This window comes from Notolepis coatsorum (assembly GCF_963971535.1).
Source record: "Notolepis coatsorum genome assembly, chromosome: 13".
NCBI classification, from domain to species: domain Eukaryota; kingdom Metazoa; phylum Chordata; class Actinopteri; order Aulopiformes; family Paralepididae; genus Notolepis; species Notolepis coatsorum.
The window spans coordinates 9079600-9087657 of NC_140177.1; positions in this window are offsets into that span (position 1 = coordinate 9079600).

Here is an 8058-nt window from a genome sequence, read left to right on the forward strand (position 1 = left end):
GCCCCCAGACACTGTACTAGACCCTGTAGTCATGCCCCCAGACCCTGTAGTCATGCCCCCAGACACTGTAGTAGACCATGCCCCCAGACACTGTACTAGACCCTGTAGTCATGCCCCCAGACACTGTAGTAGACCCTGTAGTCATGCCCCCAGACACTGTAGTAGACCATGCCCCCAGACACTGTACTAGACCCTGTAGTCATGCCCCCAGACCCTGTAGTCATGCCCCCAGACACTGTAGTAGACCATGCCCCCAGACACTGTACTAGACCCTGTAGTCATGCCCCCAGACACTGTAGTAGACACTGTAGTCATGCCCCCAGACACTGTAGTAGACACTGTAGTCATGCCCCCAGACACTGTAGTAGACACTGTAGTCATGCCCCCAGACACTGTAGTAGACCCTGTAGTCATGCCCCCAGACACTGTACTAGACCCTGTAGTCATGCCCCCAGACACTGTACTAGACCCTGTAGTCATGCCCCCAGACACTGTACTAGACCCTGTAGTCATGCCCCCAGACACTGTACTAGACCCTGTAGTCATGCCCCCAGACACTGTACTAGACCCTGTAGTCATGCCCCCAGACACTGTAGTAGACCCTGTAGTCATGCCCCCAGACACTGTACTAGACCCTGTAGTCATGCCCCCAGACACTGTAGTAGACACTGTACTAGACCCTGTAGTCATGCCCCCAGACACTGTAGTAGACACTGTACTAGACCCTGTAGTCATGCCCCCAGACACTGTAGTAGACACTGTACTAGACCCTGTAGTCATGCCCCCAGACACTGTAGTAGACACTGTACTAGACCCTGTAGTCATGCCCCTAGACCCTGTAGTCATGCCCCCAGACACTGTACTAGACCCTGTAGTCATGCCCCCAGACACTGTACTAGACCCTGTAGTCATGCCCCCAGACACTGTAGTAGACCCTGTAGTCATGCCCCCAGACACTGTAGTAGACACTGTACTAGACCCTGTAGTCAGTATATTAATATTTGAATAGTCATATTTGGCACTATATCGTCGAGTTGGACGTAGTCTATTAAGCTAATAATAGTCTGTTAATATATAGTGCTTCGTGCGGTGAGAATACTACCGTAGTCAGTACCCCATCGTTTCGGGCAGAGAACTGGCTGCTTATCCAGGGTGGTTGACCCCACGTGAAGCTGCACCCGAGGAGCCCCAGAGCCGACGAGCGAGTGGACCTGTATACCGGATTATTCTGCCGACGACAGCCCGCCTTCCCAGGCACGGATTATGCTTTGTATACTTTGATTATTCCATGGATAAAGACCCCCGACACTGCCGTGTGTTGGAACCCCCCCCCCCCTGGAGAGGACGCAAGGTGAGGAGACGCTCTGCAAGACGAGGTCGCTTCACGTCTCTCCTCCGTGGACCGGATGACGCCGGCCCACAAAGAGTCCACCTGCTTTCATCTGTGGTCCAAGGATCGCCGGCGCATTGAACGGCACTACAGTGGGTTCACCTGGGATACCCTTGGCCGGATGAGGCAGCCGGATTCTACCCCCCCCCCCCCCTCCTACTCCTGTCGGCTTACAAGCGACCGGATTAACCCCCCCCTAGTGTGTCCAGTATATAATCATTAAAGTATCATTGCTGTTATTCCCTAAACTATTCCAGGTCGTACTGTACTAGACCCTGTAGTCATGCCCCCAGAAACTGTAGTAGACCCTGTAGTCATGCCCCCAGACACTGTACTAGACCCTGTAGTCATGCCCCCAGACACTGTAGTAGACCCTGTAGTCATGCCCCCAGAAACTGTAGTAGACCCTGTAGTCATGCCCCCAGACACTGTAGTAGACCCTGTAGTCATGCCCCCAGACACTGTAGTAGACACTGTACTAGACCCTGTAGTCATGCCCCCAGACACTGTAGTAGACACTGTACTAGACCCTGTAGTCATGCCCCCAGACACTGTAGTAGACACTGTACTAGACCCTGTAGTCATGCCCCCAGACACTAGCTTGCTGTGGGCTGTTTTGATTTTTGAGGATACTGTAGCTTAGTGTAAACTGTTATTGGCTGTATCAGCAACAAATGTTACCTTATTGAGAGGTATGTTTTCATTCATTTTATTTTATTCAATTTAATAAAATTGATTTCTAAAGCATTCTTCACTTGCAGGTCACATAGTCCAAAAGAAGAGGGCAGCCTTACACACAGACAATGTAAACAAGCTGAAGCTTGTTTGTCTTAGCAATTGGCTCAAGGAATAGATGTCATGCATACAGTAGACCCTGTAGTAAACCCTGCACTAGACCCTGATTTTTGAGGATACTGTAGCTTAGTGTAAACTGTTATTGGCTGTATCGGCAACAAATGTTACCTTATTGAGAGGTATGTTTTCATTCATTTTATTTATTTATTTATTCAATTTAATAGAATTGATTTCTAAAGCATTCTTCACTTGCAGGTCACATAGTCCAAAAGAAGAGGGCAGCCTTACACTCAGACAATGTAAACAAGCTGAGGAATAGATGTCATGCATACAGTAGACCCTGTAGTAGACCCTGCACTAGATCCTGCAGTAGACCCTGCAGTAGACCCTGATTTGAGGATACTGTAGCTTAGTGTAAACTGTTAGCTGTATCAGCAACAAATGTTACCTTATTGAGAGGTATGTTTTCATTTTATTTATTTTATTTATTTAATAAAATTGATTTCTAAAGCATTCTTCTTGGTGTATTTAATTGATCAGTCACCTGCTACAATAATGTAATGTCCTTGAATTTTAAATATTTATATGAATATGAAATATAAATATGCGATTAAAATGCGATTAATTAGATTAATTAATTACAAAACCTGTAATTAATTAGATTAAAAATTTTAATCGCCTGACAGCACTAGTCACAATACATAGACACTCACCACTATAGTTAAAACTACAATAAAAAGACCACTATATAAAAAAACACCAACTACATTAAAACTACAGTACTTAAAGCATGATATATTAAAAACTAGTGATGCACGATATATCGGCCGGCGATATAATATCGGCCGATATGGCCGTTTTTTTACACATCGGTATCGGTCCGATATCAAGATAGGGCCGATATGGGCAGATATAAAAAATAATAATAATAATTTTTTATCTTTTGACATGTTTTGGCCTTAATTAAATAGTTTCAAATTATCAGTAATTTCTGAAAATAATTTATAAAAAAAAAAAAAAAAAAAAAAAAAAAATGGCTCTTTATTTGATTGTATAGAGTGTTTTCTATACAGAGATATCGACATCGGTAAATATCGGTATCGGCCAGAACAGCAATATTAATATCGGTTATCGTATCGGCCACAATTTTCACATCGGTGCATCACTATTAAAAACCATGTGGAGCAGTTCTGTATGTATATAAATAATAAATAATAGTAGTACAGGTAAATAGTATGTGTCCATCAGGTGGAAGGGGGAGTCTATTCAAAGTCCTTGGGGGGGGGGGGGGGGGGGGGGGCAGTCCGGCCTCCACCAGACCTAGGTGTTCAGCAGTCTGATGGAGGTTGGCACGAAGCTACCTAAGCCCCTTTTGTTCAGTGATGAAGCTCTGTATCGACGGCCTGAGGGCATTAGTTTGTAATGGGTGTGAAGGGTGCGTGTTGTCCTCAACTATTTGGGAGGCCTTTTTAACTGTGCGTTTCTTGTGGATGCTGCTGAGTGGCTCCTGGTCCTTCCCAATGATCTTGCCGCTGATCCTAACGACCCTGTCGAGAGGTTTCCGGTTGATGGCACGCATCACTCCAAACCATGATGTGATGTTAAAGGACATTATCGATTCCACAAAGGAGTTGTAGAAAGCCTGCAGGATTGATGGTCGCACCTGAAGCTTCCTCATCTTCCTGAGGAAGAACAGTCGCTGTTGGCACTTAGAGTGGATGTTATCTGCGTTGGTCTTGAAGGTGAGCTTATGGTCGATGGTGGTGCCAAGATATTTATACTCCTCAACGCGCTCTATTTTCTGGCCATTTATCTCCAGAGCTGGGGGAGTTGTGGGGTCACGCCTGAAGTCCACCAGCAGTTCCTTTGTTTTGCTGGGGTTTAGGTCCAGGAAATTGTTCTTACACCACTCTGCGAACCTGTTCATTTCTCCAATGATGCGGTCATTGGAGTTGGTGGTGTCACTGTCAACGATGACTGTCATCAGAGTATTTGATGAAGAGCATCTCAGGGTCTGAGCTGCTACAGTCGTCGGTGTAGAGAGTGAACAGGACTGGTGAGATGACAGTTCCCTGTGGTGCCCCGGTGGATACCATTCTGTTGGAGCTGTAGTTGCCGTTGAATCCAACAGTCTGGTGTCTATTTGTGAGGAAGGAGAGAATGAGCAGTATGAGGTGGGGGTTGACATTCATCCGGAGGAGTTTCTGTCCCATCAGATGAGGTTGCACAGTGTTGAATGCACTTGAGAAGTCCACGAATACCATCCTGACAAAGGACTTGGGCTTCTCCAGCTGTGTGTAGGTGTGATGCAGGAGGGTTATCATTGCATCATCCACACCTCTCTGCTGCTTGTATGCAAACTGGAGTGAGTCTGTGTTAGGGCTGGGCGATATGACAATATTATATAAATATCGGGTACAGTTCATAAACGATACACTTTTTAAACATATCGTGGACATCGTGATGTTCCTCACAATCCCTCACATCAGTTTATAAGCCGCCGCGGTTGAGATGACTTACTTTGGCGCAGCGCTCTACTCTCTCGTCTCTCCCTCTCAAAGAAAAAAATACACACAGACTCGCCCCAACCTACGTCATGTACACGCCCATACACACATGCGCACACACACACACCCAGAGAGGTGGTGCTACAGGTTTGTTTGGAGGACTCTACTTGAGGAATCAGGGAACGGGGATACGACAGCGTGAGAGAAGTGGACAGAGCTTCGCGAGTTTAAACGTTAGCCATACGTGTTTTATTCAGAAACGGCAATGGAATATGGAGGCGCCAAGGTGGATGAACTGGTAGTAGCCTCGCGTTCTAACCGTTAGCATTGCGGCTGGCGCAAATGAGCTAATAAGGCACTGAATTCATACAGTAGCTTGTTAGCTAGCATATAAATCCGTGTTGCGTTGACGATGACGTCACGGCACTCCAGCTACACTGACGGGGGGGGGGGGTGTACCGTCTTTATATCTATCTAATCTATGGGGGGTACTACCGAGTCGAGTAGGTAGTAGGGCACCATGCAGACCGTGGAAAAGCGGCATAAGAGAATACTTCATAATGTTTCATGCAATTAAAAAGTATATATATATATATATATATATATGATGATGATGATGATGATGCACACACGTTTACAGTGTTTTGTTTACCAGTAGGATGTTATAACATTGCTGATAATAAAAATCATAAGTTTAAGCTATCAAGTCTCCCGTGATTTTATATTACTATATATTAAAAGCATAGGCGGACCATTCCTTGTCTATTTGTGAGGAAGGAGAGAATGAGCAGTATGAGGTGGGGGTTGACATTCATCCGGAGGAGTTTCTGTCCCATCAGATGAGGTTGCACAGTGTTGAATGCACTTAAGTCCACGAATACCATCCTAACAAAGGGCTTGGGCTTCTCCAGCTGTGTGTAGGTGTGATGCAGGAGGGTTATCATTGCATCATCCACACCTCTCTGCTGCTTGTATGCAAACTGGAGTGGGTCTGTGTGCCCACTAACCTCCCTCTGTAGCTGAGGTAGAATGAGCCTTTCAAAGCTCTTCATCACCAGAGATGTTAAAGCTACAGGGCGGTAGTCATTATTGCAGGTGGGGTTAGTTTTCTTAGGGACTGGGCAAATGATGGAGGACTTCCATATGGTTGGTATGGAGTGTTCAGACAAGGATGGGTTAAAGAGGTTACAGAAGACCTCAGCCAGCTGCTCATGACAGACCTTCAGCAAGCGCCCACTGATGTTGTCAGGACCTGGGGCCTTGTGACGGTTTGTTCTCTTGAGCACCCTTTCCACCTCCCTAGGGTGAAACTCTAGGTTGGTGCTAGTCGCTGCTTTACACAGGAGGTTGGTGGTCAGCTCCTCCCTCTCCTGAGTGAAGGTGTGTGTATCAAAGCTGCAGTAGAAGCTGTTCCTCTGTTCTTAAATGGGACAGGGGGTCTGTTGTTTTGCAGGCCAGCAAGTGTCTTGACACCTTTCCAGGCATCTCTGGCTTTGCCCTCCTGGAAGAGCCTTTCCACATTTTTTTTATTACAGGATTTGTAATTAATTAATCGCATTTTAATCGCATAACCATTTTATGCCTGATATTCTAGATTCTATAATCATATTTCAAATTGCATGTGTCTGGATGGCAGAATTCAGTACTGTATCTACAAAATCTTCTGTTTAATCATCTTCCATCTATTAATTTGCTTAGATTTTTCAGGTCTGGTCAATTTGAGCATGGTGTTATTCACAGTCAAAGATAATTTTTTTTTTATTGATATTCTCATTTGGTTCATTACAATTTACTCAAGCCTAGTAACAGACACAGTATTTCTGACACTGGGAATACATTCCCTGAGATCCATAGATGTCCCTAGAATCAGATACCAAGAACATGCAAATGGACCATATTAAAAAAAGTCTGTAAATGTGTATTCTACGTTCTTATGGAATGAATGAGATTAAAAAAAAATAGATTTTTTTTGTAATACATTTTTAGTTCATTTTCATAACACGATAATTTGCTGTGTAATTAATTAATCTAATTAACGCGATAAACTGACAGCCCTAGTTCGAACCTATGTTTTTTAAAAAAAATTTAAGGAATATTCGAATGTAACTTTAGCCAATTTTTGACAGCCCTACTGGGATGCGACACATCGTTACGCGGCTAGTTTGATCCACTGTGTCCGCCCGACTACGTGTTTTAAATCCCTTTCTATGATTAGTATCAATTTGTTGGACAGACAAGAGTTGACGTTATGTTCTAATTTAAAAATAAACCAACAGACGGTAATACCTTCCGTCAATTTTCTATCCTTTCATTGATGGTAAATGGTGCATTTATATAGCAGCTTTTATCCAAAGCACTTTAAAATGTGTTCCTCGCATTTTACCCATTCACTCACACACCGAAGGCAGAGGCAACCATGCAAGGTGCCAACCTGCTCATCGGGAGCAATTAGGGGATAAGTGTCTTGCTCAAGGACACTTCGACACGCTGCCCGGGAGGAGCGGGAATTGAACCGGGAACCTCCGGATTACCAGACGACTGCTCTACCTACCGAGCCACTGTCGCCTGAAACAATGTAGCTGCAGCCTTAGTTAGCACATTGTGCAAACATACTGGTGCTGCTCTGGACTGGCCATCCACCAGTGAGGGCGGTGGGCTGGTGATGTACTCTGTGGATGAAGCCTGAACACAGTAACAGTAACACCGACTACCGTGGCAGGCCTACTGTTGAACACAACGTCAACCACGGAATAAGATGGAAGGCAGCATTGCTTTGCATCGTGCGTCTCAGAACTATAGAGGGGGGGAAACGGGAGCGAATACATATGGGCATCGTCGTTATGCAAGATGGATACTCTCCTTCACCAGAGAATGGACGCACCTTAATAGTATAGAATTACACCTTGAGTTTAACTTAACACCCCCCCCCCCCCCACCCAAATGAAATAGTCCAACCTCTAAGTGGCTAGGACGAGGTCATCCACTGTAATGGGTTGACTTGTTGAACCCTGGTAGTGTGAGACTTGACGAGAATATAGAAATGACAAAAAAAAAGGAGGTGTTTAGACTATTGAGCCACAGTCCACCCCCCACAGCAGGCCCAGCTCGCCTCACAGCACCATGACTCACTTCCTGACGGGGCATGCGTGTAGAAAATGCACATTTACCTATTGTCATCCGTCTCCAGTCATTCACTATAGACAACAAGGGTCAAAGTTGGGAGGGGGGTTGGGGGGGGGCTATCAAATCATCTGGATGTTTTCCAAGTAGGTTCAACAAATGTATCCGAGTTGGGGCAGAAAAGTTCAACATTTTTCATCTACAGTTCAATACTGCAAAATTAAAGTCACCGGTTACTGGAACTCC